Source organism: Procambarus clarkii, unplaced genomic scaffold (assembly GCF_040958095.1).
Source record: "Procambarus clarkii isolate CNS0578487 unplaced genomic scaffold, FALCON_Pclarkii_2.0 HiC_scaffold_102, whole genome shotgun sequence".
Classification (NCBI taxonomy): Eukaryota; Metazoa; Arthropoda; class Malacostraca; order Decapoda; family Cambaridae; genus Procambarus; species Procambarus clarkii.
Window position 1 is genome coordinate 599,800 of NW_027189135.1, and position 11,762 is coordinate 611,561.

Consider the following 11,762-nt stretch of genomic DNA (forward strand, 5'->3'; position numbering starts at 1 on the left):
CCACTTGTGAAATATCCACCACAAGGACTTACCACCAATATAAGCCGACCCGAGAAATCAGAGGCAAAATGAATGAGTACCAGCGAGCCTGCCAAAGCCACTACCAAACTGGCCAGCCACCAGCGTTGACCCTACAAACACTCAGAAGGGAAACCATAGACCTTACGCTGACCCACAAGAGCCACATTTGGGGAACCCTGGTGAGACAGGCCAACCAGTACAAAAGGGAGCCGGCTACTTTCTGGCGCAAGATCAGACAGCTCCTGGGATCAGTTAACCCCAGCCTCACCCACCTTGTACACACATTCCTTGACGAAGATGAAGAGGAGCAGCAAGAAAAAATAGAAGACCCACAGGATCAGGCTGACCTCATGGGCGCAGTCTGGAAAAAGACACTCACAGCTTCAAACAGCAGAGCCTTCAACAACACTCACTTTGAACGTGTCAACCAATGGACAACAGAAAATGCCGCCTCCCTTAACAGCACCCCTCTGATTGACCTGACAACCCTAGAAGACGACCACCCTCTAACAAGACCCATAACTATGCTAGAGATGAGAGGAGTCATCAAAAGCACCAGAGATAAGGCCCCTGGACCATCAGGGATCAAAGCGCTGCAGATCAAACTTCTACCAGGCAATCTTATGCAATCCATACTCAACCTATTCAACGCTATGCTGGCATCGGGTCACATTCCTGTAGCATTCAAGTCAGCCAAGATGATATTCATTCCCAAACCCAAGAAAGACCCCCACCAACCTGGCAACTACCGACCAATCTCCCTCTTAGACACGATAGGCAAGTGCTTTGAAAAAATCATGTCAAACCGTCTTAACTACTACATGGAGTACAACAACCTCTTCACAGAAAAGCAGTTTGGCTTTCGAGCACATAGATCAACCCAGCACGCAATTAACATCATCTACGACGCCGTAAGCTCAATTCGAAAGCAAAAACAGGTAGCTTTGATTGCAACGAGGGACGTACACAAGGCCTTCGACAGCCTGTGGCACGATGGTCTTGTGTACAAATTAGCAGACTTACCAGCGCAAAACTGGACCCTCCTCAGGCTGATCAGAAATTTCCTTAAGAATAGGCAAGTTACCCCCAGCTTCAAGGCAAATGAGGCCGCAGCCTTCACCCCAACAGCTGGAGTCCCCCAAGGATCATGCTTGAGCCCGGTTCTCTTCAACATCTTTGTAAATGACCTACCCCAACCAGAGTATAGGGACACCATTATCGTACAATTTGCGGACGACGTAACACACGTAATAACATCTAACCCTAGCATCCAAGCGGCCAAGCATGCAACTGTAACCCGTAAGGCAAACGTAGAACTAGCAAGGACTGCTAACTGGGAAAGGAAATGGAGGATCACCACTAACCCAGAAAAGATCCAATTAAGCACTGTCGGCTGTATGGCCTTCTCTATTGAAAATGAGGGGGGAATAAGAATCAGGGGTGATCCCATAGCCATCTCAAACTCCAACACAGTGCTCGGTTACAACTTCAACAGGCTACTCAACTCCTCCCAGTACGTATCCCAGAAGACAGCGATGGCCCGGGGCTCACTGGAGAGGCTCTTCCGTTTCAACCAAGCCCCATCCCACATCAAGCTCCACCTGTACAGAATGATCATAAGGCCTAGCTTGGAATACCCCTACGTTCCCCTGAACCTCACCAACAAATCCAACATGTTGAAGATTCAACGAGTACAAAACAAAGCACTTCGCTTTGCAGAGGGCCTGACTCTGAGGGACAGGGTAAGAACTGACCTGATCCATGAGACGCTCAACATGAAGCCAATGAACATTAGGCTCAGCTACCTGGCCAGAAGACAGCTGTACCGTATGAAGAACATGTATGTCCCAGACCCAGAAGATCCCTTCGTAGCAGAAAACACCACCAGCGACTACGAGATCCACGATCCACCACACAGAACCAGAAGAATCACTCTCCAACAAAAAGTGATCAGACATATCCATGATGAGGCCTTCCCAAGCCCTCAGATACTAAGCGGTCTGCCAGACGATCCAGATGAGTGGCCCATCCCGGACCCAATCTACACCAAATGAAGAATAAAGAAAGAAAGAAAAAAAAAAAAAAAATAACAAAATAAAAAAATAAAAATAAAAAAAATAAAAAAATAAATAAATAAATTAAAAAAAAAAAAAAAAAAATAATAAAAAAAAAAAAAAAAAAATATATAAATAAATAAAACACCTACAAAAAAAATATAAAACCAAAAAACCATTTGTCGTGGCGGCAGAAGTGTAACTACCCTGATGTTTCTAAGATTAGCCTCCTTCAGCCAACTCCATCGGCTCTAGTGCTTTAGGACACCAACAAGGTCACAAACACTAGCCCCCCCAGCCAATGTACTGACAACCCAACATAACACATACGCAAACAAACAACACATACAAAAATGTCAACCCATGGTGGACAGGCCACCGAACTTTCAAACCTCCTCTCTCTCTACACCCGCATCCTCTTCCTGAATTTCATCTCCCCATCCCTCTACCTCCCCCATCCTTTCCATTCCCTATGGACATCAATCCGAATCCGGCATAAAACACCACAAACCCACAACAGCAGCAGCAATGTCAGGACGCGGCAAGGGAGGCAAAGTGAAGGGCAAGTCAAAGTCTCGCTCCAGCAGGGCCGGACTTCAGTTCCCCGTGGGCAGAATTCACCGTCTGCTGCGTAAAGGCAACTACGCCGAACGCGTCGGTGCTGGCGCTCCTGTCTACCTGGCAGCCGTCATGGAATACCTCGCTGCCGAAGTTCTGGAGCTCGCCGGTAACGCCGCACGTGACAACAAGAAGACCCGTATCATCCCACGTCACTTGCAGTTGGCCATCCGCAACGACGAAGAACTCAACAAACTTCTGTCTGGCGTAACCATTGCACAGGGAGGTGTTCTTCCAAACATTCAGGCAGTTCTTTTGCCAAAGAAGACAGAGAAGAAGTAAGCACTTCTGCCACCCACCACGACAAATACCATAACCAGGCTCCATCCGGAGCCACACACACTTTAATAGAGAGATTCAAGTAGACAATCAACTTTCAAACATTAATAATAACATTTATATTGATTTCATGTGAAATGTGTACATAACAAACAAACAAAACAAAATTATAGGGGATATTCAGCATCACTTGGAATATTAACCAATCATATAAATCCAATATATATTTTATATTTTACTTTAAGCGAGGAATTCATATTCTATCAATTTTTAATCATACAAATGAACAAAAGCAATTCTTCACTAGACGTAATGAATGAATAAATGATCAAGGTTTTAATGTGTTTCATGAATATATATATATATATATATATATATATATATATATATATATATATATATAATATAATATATTATAATACTTGTGAACCAGAATATGTTTGAGCAGCAGCGATCGTGCCATTGGCCGAAGTGCAACAATTCAAATAATTTAAAGGGCCTGCTCGGGTATATAAGAGAGGCTGGGAGACTGGGGCCGGTGGTGGGTGATGGGTGATGAGTGATGGTGTGGTGTGGTGTGGTGTTGTTAAGAGTTGATTTACGGCCAGCCAGCCAGCTGCAGCCAAGGCAGGGCAGGGCAAGGCAAGGCAAGGCAAGGCAAGGCAATAACAGGACAGGACAGGCAAGGCAAGGCAAGGCAAGGCAAGGCAAGCAGGCGGGCGGGCGGGCGGGCGGGCGGGCAGCCAGCCAGCCAGCCAGCCACTCCCACTTTGTATTTATATGCATTCAATTTATATTCAAACATTATATATGTTAAGGGCCTAGTTTTAGTGTTTATTTTAAAAATGACAAACATCGAGTCGTTTTACCAGTCCTTTAGCGTTAACGGTGATGCATTTTAAAACTGAACAGAAATCACCTTTTCTGGATATATCAAATATCGAATCCGCTTAATGTGCCTACAATTCAATCATTCAAAAAATACATAATTTACATCATGCCTTTTCATAGAACAGACAATAAGATTTGAGACAATAAGAACTTTAGTTTTATAACTAAAGTTGCACAATTATACCAACTCTATGGTGGCTGGGTGGTAAGGTGTGTGGCTGGTGTTTTGGAAGTCGCGAGTTCAAACGACCCAATGGGAGTACTTTTTTTTTTTTTTATGCCATACAATCTTCCTAGTACTATTATGTAGGTGTGTGTGTGTGTGTTTTTATTCATTCTTTGGTTTTATAGATGACATACATATTGACTCCTTTTACCGGTCCTTAATTAGGCTCTGGGGAAGCAATGGTGGTGGTGGTGGTGCATTTAAAACTAAACCAAAAATCACCAGTTCTGGACGCGTCAAATATCATATCCGCTTAATGTGTCTACAACCTAATTACTTAAAACTACACTATTTAATTCATTCATATCATGTGCATATTGGTCATTATGCTCATACAACCGACATAACAATTTATTTTCATTATTAGAATCATACATTTCATCAAGTAATACAGATACAAAGAGATTTTCTTTCTGAGAAGACCGTTAGTATTGGCTGGCTGGCAGGCAGGCAGGCATTTGAGGGTTATTATTTCGCCTGTTGATTGGGGGGAGGGTTGATGTGTTAGGGGGTTTTCGGTTAGGTGTGGTGGTGGTGATTGGTGGTGATTGGTGGTGGTGGTGATTGGTGGTGAGTAGTGGTGGTGGTGGTGGTGGTGGTGGTGGTAGTGGTGGTAGTAGGTGGGAGGGGGGGGGGGGAAGGGGAATGATGGTCTGTGGATTCCTTCTCCGTACCCCCTTACATATAAGCAAAAACATGCCTTCCTGTGGGTATAGAAACATTAACACAAATTATATCAGTAACTGATATTGTAGCCTTTTAAACAGAAAAGATTTGTACATACAAATACTTTTAAATTATCATTTATTTGTGGAAATGGCATTTACGTCATTAAATTGATACCTCAGCATCAAGTGTCCTGCAGTGGTCCAGTGGTAAAGTGTATATAAGTGATGCGTATTCTTGGAGTTGCGAGTTCAAACCCGGATTAAGCTATATATATATATATATATATATATATAATATATATATATATATATATATATATATATATATATATATATATATATATATATATATATATTTTGTTTTGTTTTGGTTGTTTGTTTTTGTATAAAGCCTCACACACTATATTAAGCGAGTTTGTTTTAAACATGACATACATATTAATTCATTTTACCAGGCCTTATTCCACACAACTCCGTGAATTTCCCGTGGAGCCAGCCAGCCAGCCAGCCAGCCATTCAAACAAAAACAAACGAAACAAAACAAAACAAAACAAAAAACATTATTGCCAACAGCATTTGGTGTTCCCAGGCGGTCACCCATCCAAGTACTAACCAAACCCAACGTTGCTTAACTTCGCTGATCGGACGAGAAGCGGTGTTCTCAACGTGGTATGGCCGTTGGCATGAGACTGCCTACACATTGTGGCTAATAACCAACTCTTTTTAGTCATCACGGCAGGATACGGACCTTCTTGTGGTGTCTTAATGGTAATTGTATCCTAACATATTTTTGTCTCCTTGGCATGGATATTTAACATCGTTTATTCAGTCTTGGGTTTATGTTCTTTCGCCATTTACAGACATTTTACATCTACCTACTTCCTCAGCCTACCCTGCCAATTTCTAATGAATTTGTGGATTTTCTTTTGTAATACATACATGTGTGTGCTCATCTGCTCTTCAGTTTTTATGATATTTGTCTCATCTGTCCTGCTTTATGATACTTTTACAAAGAACATGAACAAATGCTTCTATTTTAGAGAAGATATGGGATCCAGGTTTCGGAGCCGTAAAACCAACCGTCGTGATTGGTGGACGAGTTGCCAGGTTGCAGCTTCTGTACCGTGCCGGCACATAAATAGGTTCGGCTCAAGCGGCGGCAGCATCATTCCCCCGTGACTGTCTGAGCGTCTCTCATCACCTTGGTTATCTCATCATCATCATGGTAGAAGCAAAGCCTACCAAGAAGGCTGCGGCTGCTGCTGCTGTGGTGGCCACCACCAGGAAACCTCGCGTCCAGGTTGCTCACCCGAAAACTAGTCAAATGGTTCTAGCCGCGGTCGCAGCACTCAAAGACCGTAAGGGCTCGTCTCTACAAGCAATCAAGAAGTACGTTGTTGCCAACAACAAAGTCGAGGCTGCCAAGATCGCCATTTACATCCGAAGATTTCTCAAGAAAGCAGTGGCTGACGGCATTCTTGTTCAGACCAAGGGAAGTGGAGCTAGTGGATCATTCAAGCTGGCCGTAGCAGAGAAGAGGGCCGTTCTAACTCCCAAGAAAGCCACCACAACCAAGAAACCATCTACAGCAGCAAAGAAGGCCGTGGTAACTCCCAAGAAAGCCGCCACAAGCAACAAACCACCTACAGCCTTGAAAAAGAAGCAGCAGCAGCAGCAGCAGCAGCTTGTTGTTGGGAACAAAAAGCCCAAAATAAAGAGAGCTTCAAAATCTCCCAAACCACCCAAGGCAAAGAAAGCTGTCAAGAAAACAACAAAGGCAAAATAAACGACGACATGCAAGCAGCATGAATACACATGACAATAAACATCCAGGCCTCCCCCCTCAGTGGAGGGGCCTCATATGATTCCAAAAAGAGTTTAGTTTTGTAGACAAATAAATCATTACTTTTGGGGTAGATTTACTCTGTATATTATATATATATATATATATATATATATATATATATATATATATATATATATATATATATATATATATACACATATACATGGGTGAGGTGATATGGTACCAAAGTTTTGGGTGAGGTGATTGACATTTACACAAGATAAAACACGAACCAATGGGAATAAAAACATAAGAATGGAAGTAACTGCAGAAGGCCTATTGGCCCATAACACAAGCACTTCCTCTTGATGCTTCTATATTGGTTCGGAGTCTTGAAGCTATAATATATATATATATATATATATATATATATATATATATATATATATATATATATATATGCACACAAAACTAAATAGTCTTGTTAGACAAATTGCCCCTATTAGAGGCAAGTTGACTAACAAGCCGAATGACTGCAATTGTTTTGAATTTGAGTTAAATCTAACATAGAAATGTAATCAAACCTAACCTAACCTATGCTAACCCAAGCTAAGCTAACCTAACCTAACCTAAGCTAACCCAAGCTAAGCTAAGCTAACCTAACCTAACCTAAGCTAAGCTAACCTAACCTAACCTAACCCAGCAATTCATGATCTTAATATAATACTGTTAATTGGATAAACCAATTTGGAAAGAAATGTTCGAAAATAACAAAATTCACTGTGCTTGTTAGGAAAATTGGGCCTTGCATACTTGTCCCAATAGTGTGGTTCTCGCTTTTAGGTACGACATAAACGTATACCTAAGTTGAGAGAGAAAAAGATTCGCACTCAAACATGCATATCGATTGCCAGTCCTGAATTCTGGGTAGATATTCGTGTCCTCCCTTTTCATTTACCATCATTTGGATACTATCAAAACAGCTCTGAGAAGGATAAAATGAATAAAACGGGTAGCTCACTCATGTAAAAAGGAAGAGTTGGGAAAGATCTCTCTCTCTCTCTCTCTCCCTCACCCCCCCCCCCCCCCCCCCACCACCACCAATGATCCTGCTCTGCTAGTATATAACGGAACAAACCTTCCCCCCCCCCCCACCCCTCCCTCCCCAATCAGAGTCCCTTTAAGCATGCGAGGATAAAAAATAGATTTCATAAGACCCAATGTGCTAGCTGATATCAAAACAATTTATGTTATCGTCTATTAAGCCCTTCAGTAAAAAAGTATAGGGACCTAATTAGGTCCCGTTTTGAGGTGGTGGTGGGTGGAATCGATGGATTAGCCAAGCTCTTATCCGCCGAATCCGTAGAGGGTACGACCCTGGCGCTTCAGAGCGTACACCACGTCCATGGCAGTGACGGTCTTCCTCTTGGCGTGTTCCGTGTAGGTTACAGCATCACGGATGACGTTCTCGAGGAACACCTTCAGGACGCCACGGGTCTCTTCGTAGATGAGACCCGAAATACGCTTCACGCCGCCACGACGAGCTAAGCGACGAATAGCGGGCTTGGTGATGCCCTGGATGTTGTCACGTAGCACCTTACGATGACGCTTGGCGCCACCCTTTCCGAGTCCCTTGCCTCCCTTGCCGCGTCCAGTCATGGTGTTGAAGTTGTGTGAATAATAATAAAATTTCGGCACGATTTCCCCAGACTATATCCCGTCAAGCGGACGTACTTGTAGCATGGCAACTCCTAACTCCTGCCTGTCCTTACTTTATGCTTGTACTCGAGCAGAAACACGGCTTTCTCACAACGCTTTCAAAACTGCAGTTGCCTACTCGTCTGTTTCACGTCTCTGTGAAATGACTTTTGCACAAATCCAAAAAATAGAGCAAAATCAGCGATAATAGTGTTTGAGGTGAGCTGCCTGTTGGCTGCAGCCAGAGGAAGGAGGGGAGGGGCAACGGGGTGACGTAGGCGAGTCGAGCAGCCAATGGCGCTCGAGCAAGCGCCTCGAGACGGCGTATATAAGCAAAAATTTTTCGGCATGCTGCTCCCTAACAGGAACCACAACGTCATAATGGGACTCATCCGCACTGCTGAAATGATTGCAGGCACGAACACCAAGGAATTTGTACGAATTCTGAACATTATGTACGCTGACAACGGTTTACCAACATTTACTGTTCGTGACGAGCTCTTCACAACAACAGCCTCAGCCAACACCAATGCTACGACTTTAGCAACAAATACCACTTCTGCTTCTAACATCAGCATCACCATCTCTTCAACTGCATTGGCAGATATCCTGTCTGCTGACGCCCACCCTGTGCAACCTGATACAGACTCTGCAACATCCTTGCACACTGCTACTACTCCAGACGAACAAGCTACTTCTCCAGTGGTACCTGAGACTGCACCAACTTCACCAGCTTCACCAGAAAATACACCAGCCGCACCTGAGACTACACCAGCTTCACAGGTACCTACACCTGATGCTTCTGAAAACCAACACTTGTTTTCCGATGATGACTCTACTGCCTTGATTGACGTTGAAGCACAATCACCATCTCCAGCAACACAGGAGTCTCCAAGAGTCTCCGCACTATACGATCAACGTGAACAACTTACACTTGGAACTCCCGAATACAGACGCCTCTCCAGCAAAATACTCAACACAAGGTATGCGGAATGCCTGCTGAATGATCCAAACTTAAAGTACACACTAAAGAACGAAGTAATCTTCGTTGAATGCGACGAAACCACATTGTCAAAGGACCTTTTCCCATCAGACTACGCCGATTACAAACATCAAATGATTACTCGAAGCAAGAAGAAAGAAGAAACACCAAATTGAAGAAGAAGAAGACACCACATGAAGACAGATTGTTTCCACCTTGAATGCTGAAGCACTGCCACCGCCGCCTTCCAGACCCGCCTCCAAGCCTAGCCAGTTGTTGGGTTGTTTGCAGCATCGACGTATTGCCACGCAGCTGGGTTTAGCCCTGGCACTTTTTCTTCAACTTCACCATTTCCTCTCACCGACTACTCTTCAGCTGTCCCCACTTCAAGGCTCGCCCCAATGGGCATCTTCTCCTGTATTATTCAGTTCAGTTCAGCGCCGGCCATCACAAACCACAGTTGTTCACCATGGCTCGCACCAAGCAGACTGCTCGCAAGTCCACGGGAGGCAAGGCTCCTCGTAAGCAGCTGGCCACCAAGGCAGCACGCAAGTCTGCTCCTGCCACAGGGGGCGTGAAGAAGCCTCACCGTTACAGGCCCGGAACGGTCGCCCTGCGTGAGATCCGTCGTTACCAGAAGAGCACAGAGTTGCTCATCAGGAAACTTCCCTTCCAGCGTCTGGTGCGCGAGATTGCCCAGGACTTCAAGACCGATCTTCGCTTCCAGTCGTCTGCCGTCATGGCTTTACAGGAGGCATCCGAGGCTTACCTGGTCGGTCTCTTCGAGGACACTAACCTCTGTGCCATCCACGCCAAGCGTGTCACCATCATGCCAAAGGACATTCAGCTTGCTCGCCGTATCCGTGGAGAGCGTGCATAAGCTAAAACGACCACCCTAGTATACACCAAACTCGGCCCTTCTCAGGGCCAAAATATCCTTCTAAGGAGATTTCAGACATTCCTAGCATCAGTCATATGAATTAACCTTCATCTATACATATAATAAATAAATAAATACAATAATTTAGGTGTCATACATACACTGTACACGTGATATCAATAAATCAAGTCATTTGTAGTACAACCTGTCCTCTTACAAACAAAATGCCGTCGCTTTTCATTCTTATGCACTGCCAAGGATCCTTCCCCCCCCCCCCCCTCCAAAAAAAAAAAAAAAAAATTGTCATACTGTACTAGAAATAAAAGCAGCTTGTATAAGTGACATACTGTCCTGTCCTGTTTTATTCTGTTTTTGGTCCTCTGGCTTAATCTGTTAAGTTAGGAGATGACATTTTAAATTAACCGTTTTCTTGACATTTTCAAACCTTAAGAGGGTGGCCTGCATAGTAATCCTAATGTGGAACATAACAATGAATCTCTAATCTCTAGAAAAAAGATACCGAGTGTTTATATGTGTGTTGAGAGAGAGAGAGAGAGAGAGAGAGAGAGAGAGAGAGAGAGAGAGAGAGAGAGAGAGAGAGAGAGAGAGAGAGAGAGAGAGAGAGAGAGAGAGAGAGAGAGACATGCAGAGACAGAGACAGAGACAGACAGACAGACAGACAGACAGACAGACAGACAGACAGACAGACAGACAGACAGACAGAGACTGAGAGAGAGAAACACACACAGACAGTTTCATAAATATTCTCATTTTATAGCTATTTGCTTTCAGTGACAGAGGTTTTTGTTATAATAGTATTGGTGTCTAACACTCACAATCTCTTTAGAAATTAAAGTGTGGCTCCAATGGAGCCGAGTTTGTTGGTTTGAGGCCAAGCCACCACCACAGGGCAGTAAGTAAGCCGTTTACTTGGAGGAGGTGTACTTGGTGACGGCCTTAGTGCCCTCAGAGACGGCGTGCTTGGCCAGTTCTCCGGGCAACAGGAGCCTTACAGCCGTCTGGATCTCCCGACTGGTAATGGTGGAACGCTTGTTGTAGTGGGCCAGGCGAGAAGCCTCGGCGGCGATGCGCTCGAAGATGTCGTTCACGAACGAGTTCATGATCGACATGGCTTTGGAAGAGATACCAGTGTCGGGGTGGACCTGCTTCAGCACTTTGTAGATGTAGATGCTGTAGCTCTCCTTCCTCCTGCGCTTCTTTTTCTTATCGCCCTTGGCAATGGCCTTCTGGGCCTTTCCGGCCTTCTTGGCAGCCTTTCCAGATGCCTTGGGTGGCATGATGATGCTCGTGCTGGCTGGCGTTGCGATACAATAATGAACTTTTGCGCGAGTCGAGCTTTCCTTTTATATCCCGCTCGCGACTCAGCTCAGAGCGGGTCGCGTGGCGGAGCGCGCTGATTGGTCAGTGGCGGACTCCCTTGATCCTGAGCGGGGTATATAACACGAAGCTCGATCTGCGGGCCGGCATAAAACACCACAAACCCACAACAGCAGCAGCAATGTCAGGACGCGGCAAGGGAGGCAAAGTGAAGGGCAAGTCAAAGTCTCGCTCCAGCAGGGCCGGACTTCAGTTCCCCGTGGGCAGAATTCACCGTCTGCTGCGTAAAGGCAACTACGCCGAACGCGTCGGTGCTGGCGC

At 44.8% G+C, this 11,762-nt stretch overlaps 1 non-coding gene across 1 annotated transcript; it reads right to left on the bottom strand.

The window, feature by feature from the left end:
* Window positions 1-5,321: 5,321 nt before the first annotated feature.
* On the bottom strand, window positions 5,322-5,440 carry LOC138360232 (5S ribosomal RNA). The gene has a single exon (XR_011226244.1). It is a non-coding gene; the product is annotated as a 5S ribosomal RNA (ribosomal RNA).
* Between the last annotated feature and the right edge of the window lie 6,322 nt (window positions 5,441-11,762).